A 12,582-nucleotide genomic window follows, 5' to 3' on the forward strand; every position below is an offset into this window, starting at 1 on the left:
GAACTTGGTACGGTCCTTCCCAACAAACCTCCGATCCTTTCCTAACCCAATTTTTCACTAAGACATAGTCTCCTTGTTTTACTTTAATGGGAGTTACTAATGAAAGCATATCCTCATAGACTGCTATCACTCTACAATGTAAATCCCGTAAGGGTCTTGTCAAGGCTAATATATAGTCGGTCATCTCTGCAGTCATATGGTGGAAATTAACTATTTTCTTTGCATTCTGGTTCCAAGGGGTTTTCAAGGGTCTACTGTAAATAATTCCAGCTAGGCTTAATCTAGATTTTCCTGCAGGCATGACTCTCATCTGAAATAGGGCCATTGGGAGTAATTTAATCCATCCAAGTCCAGTCTCCGCCTTTAATTTGGCTAATTTAGTTTTAAGGGTCTTTTCTACAAGTCCAGCAGCCTGTGGTTGATAAGCACAGTGTAATTGCTGCTGGATCCTCAGCTGTTCACAAAATATTAACACGAGCAGAGCACCAAGGCAAATTCCTTGGCCAATAAACCTATTAATTAATTAACCAATCAATTAATTAATTAATTAATTAATCAATCAATTGATTAATTAATTAATTCATTCATTCCTTCACTCCAGAGATGCTGCCTATCCTGCTGAGTTACTCCAGTATTATGTGTCTATCTTTGGTTTAAACCAGCATCTGCAGTTCCTTCCTACACATTTCTTTAGCTTAGTTTAGTTTAGTTTATTGTGTTGTGTATCGAGGTACAGTGAAAAGTTTTCATTGCATGTTAACCAGTCAGCAGAAGGACAATACATGATTACAATCGATCCATTTACAGTGTATAGATACATGATAATGGAATAACGTTTAGTTCAAGGTTAAAGCCAGAATTACCATAAGTATTGCAATGATTAGAGTTTTTATTTTAGTTTACAGATACAGCGTGGAAACAGTCCTACGACCCACCAAGTCAGCACCAACCAGCGATTCCCGCACATTAATACTATCCTACACACAATGAAAAGCTTTTGTTGCATGCCAACCAATCAGCAGAAGGACAATACATCCTTCTGGTTGGTGGGGGCGCTGTAAGTCGGCAGCCCTGCCAGCAGCGTGTCAGTTTTTTCTACTTTTTAAATTTTTTAGTGTGTTTAAATGTATGTTTCTTTGTGTGTCTTGTGTGGGGGGTGGTGTGGGGGAGGTAAGGGGGAAACTACTTTGGTCGCCTCCTCCACGGAGAGGCGACTTTTTCCTTGTCGCCTCCCCCATGGCCTAACAGCAAGGATCGGTGCGGCCTTTCCCGGAGACGCATCTGGGGCTTCAGTCGCGGGCGCAGCGCGGACTCTCGGCGTGGAGTGGGCGTGCCCTCGCCGGGGCTCGCCGGAGGTGAGCACTCCATTTGCTGGCCCGCGGCAGCCTGAAGCCACGGTCTGCAGAGCTCCAGCTGGTGCAGCGTCCGCAGCCTGGGATCCCTCGTTGGGGACCCGGGAGAAGAAGGAGCTCCCACCACCGGCCCACGGCCAACTTCTACCGCAGGCACGGTGGGGACTTACCATCAGGAGCGGGGTCCCTCGCCAGGGATCCCTGGAGGGGAGCTTCGACCACCGGCCCTGCGGTTTGTGGTGTTTCTGGCTGCGGAGCGGCGGGGACTTTAAATCTTCGACAGCCGGCCTCGGGCCTACACCAACCTGAAGCCGTGGTCTCCGGTGGGGGAGGCACTGATTCAGGACTTACCTTGACTTTCATTCATCTGGATGCCCGCAGCGGCGGCTGCGGAGGGTTGAGGTCCTGACCACGGTGATAATGGAGGAGGACTGGCCAAATGTTGTGCCTTCCACCACAGTGATGAATGCTGTGGTGGATGTTTGTGTTACATTTTTATTGTGTTTGTGTGTTCTTTAAATCTTCGACAGCCGGCCTCGGGCCTACACCAACTGTGAACTGGCTGGCAAACAGGAAGCAAAGAGTAGGAGTAAACGGGTCCTTTTCACAATGGCAGGCAGTGACTAGTGGGGTACCGCAAGGCTCAGTGCTGGGACTCCAGCTATTTACAATATATATTAATGATCTGGATGAGGGAATTGAAGGCAATATCTCCAAGTTTGCGGATGACACTAAGCTGGGGGGCAGGGTTAGCTGTGAGGGGGATGCTAGGAGACTGCAAGGTGACTTGGATAGGCTGGGTGAGTGGGCAAATGTTTGGCTGATGCAGTATAATGTGGATAAATGTGAGGTTATCCATTTTGGTGGCAAAAATAGGAAAGCAGACTATTATCTAAATGGTGGCCGATTAGGAAAAGGGGAGATGCAGCGAGACCTGGGTGTCATGGTACACCAGTCATTGAAAGTAGGCATGCAGGTGCAGCAGGCAGTGAAGAAAGCGAATGGTATGTTAGCTTTCATAGCAAAAGGATTTGAGTATAGGAGCAGGGAGGTTCTACTGCAGTTGTACAGGGTCTTGGTGAGACCACATCTGGAGTATTGCGTACAGTTTTGGTCTCCAAATCTGAGGAAGGACATTATTGCCATAGAGGGAGTGCAGAGAAGGTTCACCAGACTGATTCCTGGGATGTCAGGACTGTCTTATGATGAAAGACTGGATAGACTTGGTTTATACTCTCTAGAATTTAGGAGATTGAGAGGGGATCTTATAGAAACTTACAAAATTCTTAAGGGGTTGGACAGGCAAGATGCAGGAAGATTGCTCCCGATGTTGGGGAAGTCCAGGACAAGGGGTCACAGCTTAAGGATAAGGGGGAAATCCTTTAAAACCGAGATGAGAAGAACTTTTTTCACACAGAGAGTGGTGAATCTCTCGAACTCTCTGCCATAGAGGGTAGTCGAGGCCAGTTCATTGGCTATATTTAAGAGGGAGTTAGATGTGGCCCTTGTGGCTAAGGGGATCAGAGGGTATGGAGAGAAGGCAGGTACGGGATACTGAGTTGGATGATCAGCCATGATCATATTGAATGGCGGTGCAGGCTCGAAGGGCCGAATGGCCTACTCCTGCACCTAATTTCTATGTTTCTATGTTTCTATGTTTCTATGTTTTTCATTGTACTGCTGCTGGCAAATTCATTTCACTTGCACTTTATGTGCAAGTGACGAATAAAACCGATTGTATTGTATTGTATTATTCTGGCCACACACTCATTTCACCACTGTCATCGGGAAGAAGGTACAGGAGCCTGAAAACTGTAACGTCCAGGTTCAGGAACAGCTTCTTCCCTACAGCCATCAGGCTATTAAACATTACAACCTCATAAGCTCTGAACGACAGTAGACTATTATTATTATTATTATTGCACTTTTATTGTTTGTTTTTTGAGTATGTGTGCATGTGTACATATGTGAGAAAAATAGGTGCAGAAGTAGGCCATTCGGCCTTTTGGCCATTCAATATGATCATGGTTGATCATCTAAAATCAGTACCCCGTTCCTGCTTTCTCCCCATATCCCTTGAATCCATAGCCCTAAGAGCTAAATCTAACCCCCTCTTGAAAACATCCAGTGAATTGGCCTCCATTGCCTTCTGTGGCAGAGAATTCCACAGGTTTTCCTCACCTCAGTGCTAAATGGCCTATCCCTTATTCTTAAACTGTGATCCCTGGTTCTGGACTCCCCCAACATCAGGAACATTTTTCCTGCATCAAGCCTGTCCATTCCTTTAAAAAATGTATATGTTTCGATAAGATCTCTTCTCATCCACATTAAACTGCATCTGCCATGCATCTGCCCACTCACCCAACCTGTCCAAATCACCCTGCAGCCTCATAGCATCCTCCTCACAGCTCACACTGCCACCCAGCTTTGTGTTATCTGCAAATAAGTGGGGTGCCAGCACCGAGCCTTGTGGCACCCCACTAATCTCTGCCTGCCATTCTGAAGAGGACCCATTAATTCCTGCTATTTGCTTCCTGTCTGCCAACCAGTTCTCTATCCATGTCAATACCCTACCCCCAATACCATGTGCTCTAATTTTGCACACTAATGTCTTGTGTGGGACCTTGTCAAATGCTTTTTGAAAGTACAGATACACCACATCCACTGGTTCTCCCTTATCTATTCTACTTGTTACATCCTCAAAAAATTCCAGAAGATTAGTCAAGCATAATTTCCCCTTCATAAATCCATGCTGACTTTGACCAATCCTGTCACTGCTTTCAAATACGCTGCTATAACATCTTGAATAATGGACTCAAGCATCTTCCCCATTAACGACGTAAAGCTAAATGGTCTATAATTCACAATTTTCTCTCTCACTCCTTTCTTAAATAGCCGAATGGCTGAAGGGAAGCTGTTCCTGAATCTGGACGTTATAGTTTTCAGGCTCCTGAACATTCTCCCCGATGGCTGGGGTGAAATGAGTGTGTGGCCAGGATGGTGTGGGTCTCCGATAATGTTGGCATCCTTTTTGAGAATATCATGCAATTATTCAGCTCGGGGACTGTTCGACCCATTGTGTCGAAGCTAACCTTTAAAGAGCGAGCCAATTAGTCCTATTGCACAACTCCTTCATAAAGGCTCTGCAATTTTTCAAATAACTATCCAGACCAATGTTGCCATTGGATTTACCAACCTTTCAGTCAGTTTATACCAGATCATAACAGCTGGTCGTCTAAAAACACATCTTTCCGCTCTATTTTGTACAATCATCTTAAATCTTCGGCCCTGAGTTCCAAAACCGCTTGGAAAGAAAGAAACCCTTCATAAGTTTCAACCACCCTTTATTTCTCCTCTTGAAAAACCTTCTGCAATGGCGAAAAAAACACAGACTTACAAATCTCTCCCTGCAACTGTACCTTCTTATTTCTGTCGAACGCAGAGGATGAATACCATATCCAGTCTTTGGACAAAGCAAAGATAAAAACTGTGGAATAATTGGTTTAGTTCAGTTTAGTTTAGTTTAGTTTAGTTTAGTTTAGTTTAGTTTAGTTTAGTTTAGTTTAGTTTAGCTTAGTTTAGAGATACAGAGTGGAAACAGACCCTTAGGCCAACTGAGTCCGCACCGACCAGCGATCCCCACACACTAGGGCCAATTTACAATCATTACCAGTCAATTCACCTGAAAAACCTGTGCGTCTTTGGAGTGTGGGAGAAAACCAGAGCTCCCGGAGAAAACCCACGCAGGTCACGGGGAAAACATACAAACTCGGTGCAGACAGCACCCGTATTCAGGATCAAACCCGGGTCTTTGACGCTGTAAGGCAGCAACTCTACCGCTATGCCACCATGCCGCCGAATTAGTTTAAGATACAGAGACATACTTTAATCTCCATTTTAAACTGGTGCATTTCTTCCTGCAAAATATTTATTATCCACTGCTGCTTCTTATTTGCCATAGGGACCGATTATTAGAGAGTCATAGATGTACATGGCTTGGTATAATTGTAAATTGTCCCTCGAGTGTGTAGGATAGTGTTAGTGTGCGGAGATCACTGGTCGGTGTGGACATAGTGGGCCGAAGGGCCTGTTTCCACGCTGTATCTCTAAACTAAACTAAAAACTAAACAGCGAACAATGTCATCTGTAGCTGTGTCACCAGAACAGACTGAAGGGTGGTTCTACACCAGCAGACACTGCCACCATGCTATCTTATGTCCTTGTTATGGTGAATAATATAAGCCCATGCTTGCTTGAGGTCAACTATATTCTCCACTACTGCTATTATTGGAAGGCTTTAAAAGCCAAATTTATCCCTGGATTTTCAACATTGATATTGGAACATAACCACCTCACCCCTCCCCTCACCACTCTTGGTTCTTGGTTCTTGGTTTCTTGGTCCTCCAAAATATTCCAAATGGAATTTAAACTGGAGGTTGTGGAGGGAGGATTCTCCAGATGACACAAAGCTGGGTGCAGTGTGAATTGTGAGGAGGATGCTATGAGAATGCAGGGTGACTTGAACAGGTTGGGTAAATGGGAAGATGCATGGCAGATGCAGTTTCATGTGGATAAATGTGAGGTTATCCACTTTGGTAGCAAAAACAGGAAGGCAGATTACTACCTAAATTATGTCAAGTTGGGAAAGGGGAAGTACAATGGGATCTGGGGGTCCTTGTTCATCAGTCAATGAATGTAATCGTTTTGTTCATTGTCATGTTTTAGTTAATTTTGTTTTATTAAGTTGTGTATGTGTGTGGGTGGGGTGGGAGAAACATGTTTTGGTCTCTTCCTTCGGGGGATGCGACTTTTTCTTCGGTCGTATTCCCCGTCTCCGTCTGCGCCGAGGCCTAATGGCGGAGCTGGCGACATCGGAGCTGTAGCAGCAACAGCGGCGGCAGCGGAGACCGGACTCGGCACCGAAGCTGTAGCAGCGGCAGCAGCGGCAGCGGAGACCTGACTCGGCCCCGAAACTGTGGTGGCGGCAGCAGCGGCAGCGGAGACCTGACTCGGCACAGAAGCTGTGGCGGCGGCAGCAGCGGCAGCGGAGACCCGGCTCGGCCCTGGAGCGGTAGCGGCGGCAGCAGCGGCAGCGGAGACCCGGCTCGGCCCTGGAGCGGTGGCGGCGGCAGCAGCGGCAGCGGAGACCCGGCTCGGCACAGAAGCTGTGGCGGCAGCAGCGGCAGCGGAGACCCGGCTCGGCCCTGGAGCTGTAGCAGCAACAGCAGCGGCAGCGGAGACCTGACTCCGCCCTGGAGCTGTAGCAGCAACAGCAGCGGCAGCGGAGACCCGGCTCGGCACAGAAGCTGCGGTGGCGGCAGCAGCAGCAGCAGCAGCGGCGGAGACCCGACTCGGCCCTGGAGTTGCGGCGGAGGCAGCAACCACCCGCGGAGTTTGAACCGTCGCCTCGGCGCAGAGGGAGAACAAAGGGGGAAGAGACAGAGACTTTAAGATTTTGCCTTCCACCACAGTGAGGAGGTGTTTGGTGAACTCACTGTGGTGGATGTTAAATTTGTGTTGATTGTGTGTTTTTGCCATTTTTAAAAATTATATGTATGACTGCAGGGAAACAAAATTTCGTTCAGACCGAAAGGTCTGAATGACAATAAAACGAATCTAATCTAATCTAATCTAATCTAGTATGCAGTTTTGGTCCCCTAATTTGAGGAAGGACATTCATACTATTGAGGGAGTGCAGCGTAGCTTTACAAGGTTAATTCCCGGGATGTCGGGACTGTCATATGTTGATAGAAAGGAGCGGCTGGGTTTGTATACTCTGGAGTTTAGAAGGATGAGAGGGCATCTTATTGAAACATATAAGATTATTAAGGGTTTGGGCATGCTAGAGGCAGGAAACATGTTGCCGATGTTGGGGGAGTCCAGTACCAGGGCCACAGTTTAAGACTAAGGGGTAAGCCATTTAGAACGGAGACGAGGAAACACTTTTTCTCACAGAGAGTTGTGAGTCTGTGGAATTCTCTGCCTCAGAGGACAGTGGAGGCTGGTTTTCTGGATACTTTCAAGAGGGAGCTAGATAGGGCTCTTAAAGATAGCCCTAGGGGATATGGGGAGAAGGCAGGAACGGGATACTGATTGGGGTTGATCAGCCATGGTCACATTGAATGGCGGTGCTGGTCCGAAGGGCCGAATGTCCTACTCCTGCACCTATTGTCTATTGTCTATTGTCTATTATCAATGAGAAGATATGAGAAACTGCTCCTCTTGACCAGGGCCTAAGAATAGACCACACATCATGTCTCGCCCTAACACGAAGGCGGCACGATGGCGCAGCGGTAGAGTTGCTGCCTTACAGCGCCAGCGACCCGGGTCGATCCTGACTACGGGCTCTGCTTTTGCGGAGTTTGTACGTTCTCCCCGTAATCTGTTTGAATTTCTCCAGGATCTCCGGTTTTCACCCACAATCCAAAGACGTACAGGTTTGTAGGCTAATTGGCTTGGTGAAATTGTAACATTGTCCCTAGTGTGCATAGGATAGTGTTGGTGTTCGGAGATCGCTGGTCGTCACGGACTCGGTGGGCCGAAGAGCCTGTTTCCCCTCTGTATCTCAAATCCAAACTAAAACAAAGCTAAATTGAGCTTAATTAAATACAGAGCATTACCTGGCAGGACACCAGGAGGAGGGGGGGGGGGGGGGGGTGGGTGGCCTTCTGTCTATTTCCAATCTGAGCACACAGATAGACACCACACTGTCATGGCAAACAAAGTTATCTTAAACTCACGGGGGAGCTGAGGCCACCACCTTGTGTCTGAGAGGTGAGAGTTTTGTTGCTGAGTCAACCTGATGGTATTTCATGAGAGAAGAATTTACAGATTGTATCAGAGTTTCGATGCTGCAGAGAGAGTTTTCGTTACTGCAAAACGTGCAGGCAAAGCACTCTTTTAAGTGATGTTACTATGAGAGGTGCAATAAACAGATGCTGCTATCACTTGTCATCAGTGATCGTAATTGATGGAAACAAGGTGACTTGGCAATGAAGGCATTTGCTGAGTATAACTCCTGTGGAGTGCACATTAAACAAAATACCCATTGTATGTTCGTCGAGCTATTTTGGTAATACACTAAGCTCTGGACCTAGGGCGTTCTTTTAGGAAGGAAATGAGGAGGAATTTCTTTAGTCAGATGGTGGTGAATCTATGGAACTCTTTGCCACAGAAGGCTGTGGAGGCAAAGTCTGTGGATATATTTAACGCAGAGGTAGATAGTTTCTTGATTAGTACGGGTATCAGAGGTTATGGGGAGAAGGCAGGAGAAAGGGGTTAGGAGGGAGAGATAGATCAGCCATGATTGAATGGGCTGAATGGCCTAATTTGGCCCTAGCACTTATGATCTTATGATCTTATGATCTCATCCAACATGTATCAAGAAATCCACATTAAAACAATTTTTGAACTTTCACTTCATACCACAGTTTAAAACATTACAAAACTTGTGTGATTGAGTTATAAACTCGTTTGAAATCAGAAATGCATTCACCAGAACAAAACAACAGAATTTGAACAATTCTAAGAAGATTAAAAGTTTATTTAGTCTACTCGGAAGGTCTTCTTGCTAAATATTGCACCAGTGAATGTCCTCTCCGATGAAAATACATCCACCTCAGATCCAAGTCCAAAGCCCTCAACCTCCAACTTCATGTTTGTTGTAAGTGCAGTGGAGTCTACATTCATTTATTATATTGTCATCTCATCGGCTATTTTGCAACCACTGTGACCGAGTACATTTGCTTTAAAAGGTACACAAAATTGCTGGGGAAACTCAGCGGGTGCAGCAGCATCTATGGAGCGAAGGAAATAGGCGACGTTTCGGGCCGAAACCCTTCTTCAGACTGTCACTTCAACACTCACATTTGCTTTAATATGTTTGTTGAGTGTTGTCCTTAATATAAAACCATATCCTTGAAGTATTTTCAAGTTCAGTGAAGAGAATGCGCCTACATGGACTAGCAAAGCCTTCGACATGGTCCCACATGGTAGGATAGTCTGTGAGGATAAATCGCATGGGATCTCAGGAGATAGCTGAAACTAACCCCCCTTCCATTGACCCCATCTATACTTCATGCTGCCATGGCAAGACCACCAGCATAATCAAGGACGAGTCTCACCCCGGTCATTCCCGCTTCTCCACTCTCACATCAGGCAAGAACTGTGAAAGCGCACACCTCCTGATTCAGGGACAGTTCCTTCCCAGCTGTAATCAGGCAACTGAACCAACCTATCACCAACTCGATAGCAGTCCTGACCTACCATCTACCTCATTGGAGACCCTTGGACTTCTTTTAATCGGACTTTACTGGATGTTATCTTGCACTAAATGTTATTCCATTTATCCCGTATCTGTACACTATGGGCTTGATTGTAATCATGTATAGTCTTTTTGCTGACTAGATAGCATGCAACAACAAAAAAAGCTTTTCTCTGTACCTCGGTATATGGGACAATAATAAACTAAATTGAAGTTGTTATACCACCACCTCATCTTCCTACTAAGCACATTGAAGTCCAATGGTCTCAATACTGAATTCAACAAACTCGAATAATCCCGTTTAGATAGAGTCCTCTCTATCTCAGATATACCCATTTCTAAAGTAAGACCATTCACCTTTAACATTAATTTAGTTATTCTCTTCCCATAGATGTTGATTGATCTGAGGGCCATTTCCAACGTTCTGTTTAATTTCAAATTTCTGGGAACCTCTGTGTTCTGCATCAATAGCTGGGTTAGAGCTATAGGGGAAGGTTGAGCAGAATGCATCAATAGCAGGGTCAGAGCTGTAGGGAGAGGTTGCGCAGGCCTGGACATTTCCTGCTGGGGTGCAGGAGGATGAGGGGTGATCTTATAGAGGTGTATCAAATCATGAGAGGAATAGATCGGGTAGATGCACAGTTTCTTGGCCAAAGAAGGGGAATCGAGAACCAGAGGACACAGTTTTAAGGTGAAGGGGGAAAGATTTTATAGGAATCTGAGGGGTAACTTTTTCACACAAAAGTGGTGGGTGTATGGAGCGAGCTGCCAGAGGAGGTAGTTGAGACATGGATTATCGCAACGTTTAAGAAGCAATTAGAAAGGTACATGGATAGGACAATTGCAGAGGGGTATGGGCCAAATGCAGGCAAGTGGGACTAGTGTAGTTGAGACATGTAGGCATGTTAGGCTGAAGGGCCTGTTTGCACACTGTTTGACTCTTTGAATCGAAAAGCACTTTTGTCTTTGAGACAATCTTGGTTTCCACTTTACCACAGATATTCAATTTCTTCTCTCCATTGGACTGTATCTATGAAATTGAAGACATCATTGTCTTCGCACGTTTTCATTTCTGATGAAATATCATCTTGCTGAAACAGCACCGTTTCCCTCTCCACAAATGCTGACTGACCTGCTGCTTATTCCCAGCTTTTCCTTCTTTTATTTCAGACTTCTACCATCTGCGTTTTTTTTGCTGTTTGAATTCAGTCCTGTCTTCTCTCGGGAGAGCTGGACAAATCATCAATGCCATGCACAGCTGTTTTCTTGATACGTTGCCAGCTATTCCTAAAGAGCTGTATACAAAAATAAAAAATGAACTGTCCTTGGATGGAAATCTCTACTGATCTGCTCCAGTCTGGTTAATTTAGTTCAGAGATACAGCACGTAAACAGACTCTTTGGCCCACCGAGTCCACGCCGACCAGCGATCCCTGTACACGAGCACTATCCTACACACTAGGAACAATTTACAATTTTTGTCAAAGCCAATTAACTTACAAACCGGCTTGTGGGAGGAAACTAGAGCACCTGGAGAAAATCCACGTGGTTACAGGGAGAACGTACAAACTCCATGCAGACGGCAACCATAGTCAGGATCGACCCAGATCTCTGGCGCTGTAATGGGCCTGTCCCATTTACGCATCTTTTTCGGCGACTGCCGGCATACGTCATAGATCGTCGTAGGTCGTCGAAAATTTTCAACATGTTGAAAATTCAGCGTCGACCAGAAAGATGCTACGACTCTTTGGGTGATTGAGGAGACTACTCACGACCATACAGGCGACACCCTGGTGACATGTCGCGGGATCTGGTCGCCACTGGATTTTCAATGTTGAAAATTTTCAGTAACCTGCTGCGACTATGACGGATCCCGGCAAGTCGCCCAAAAAATCTCGTAAATGGGATAGGCCCATAAGGCAGCAACTCTACTGCTGCGCCACCGTGCCACCCATAATATCAGAGCATGGTGCCATAGAGTTAATGAGTCCAGTGAGATTCTTGTTTATAGAGAAATCCATTGATACTATCTTACACAGCAATGTCTTGCCCAGAGACAGCTGAAATATGCTGCACAAAGCCTTTTGTACTGGAATTTCTCCTTGAAGGAGCCTCCAGTACTGTCACCTGCTATGGCTCACTGCACACACTGGGTAAAATGCCCATCCTGCTGCTGGTGAGGAAGTTTGGAACATGCTGGCAGATGATCAACACAATTCTCAAGCATTGCCGGTGAATGACATTTCTTTTAGCAGAAGATATGCAGCTGACTGATTCCATTTCCAATACTGACATGTATTCCCTTGAGACCAATGCTTACATGTTTTAACCTTGTTCATTCTACTGAGAGCTACCCTCCCAAAACAAATTCACAAGTTCACAAGTTATATGAGTACAATTAGGCCTTTCAGCCCATCGAGTCCACCCCACCATTAGATCATGGCTGATCTCTGCCTCCTAAACCCATTTTCCTCCGTTCTCCCCATAACCCTTGACACCCGTTCCAATGAAGAATCTGCCTTAAAAATGTCCACTGACGGCCTCCACAGCCATCTGAGGCAATGAGTTCCACAGATTAACTACCTTCTGACTAAAGAAGTTTCTCCTCACCTCCTTTCTAAAAGAGAGCCGTTTAATAGTAAGATTAAACGAGAACTTACCAGTTCGAAGTTTGATCGTTATTTTATGAGGAATACGTTGAGGGAATACGTGAAGAACCCCGCCAGGACGCATGCGTGTCATTCTTCAAAGCAGCGGTGTGAAATCACAGATAACTGTAATGACTGAACATAGTAAGATTAGAGAAGAAAATACCAGTTGAGTATATGATCAAGGGTGGGAGCGGAGGGCACGTATTCCCTCAACGTACTCCTCATAAAATAACGATCAAACTTCGAACTGGTAAGTTCTCGTTTAATCTTACTATTTTACTTCGGAGTCACGTGAGTGACTACGTGAAGATTTCAAA

The sequence above is a fragment of the Amblyraja radiata genome, chromosome 2 (assembly GCF_010909765.2).
Source record: "Amblyraja radiata isolate CabotCenter1 chromosome 2, sAmbRad1.1.pri, whole genome shotgun sequence".
Taxonomy (NCBI): domain Eukaryota; kingdom Metazoa; phylum Chordata; class Chondrichthyes; order Rajiformes; family Rajidae; genus Amblyraja; species Amblyraja radiata.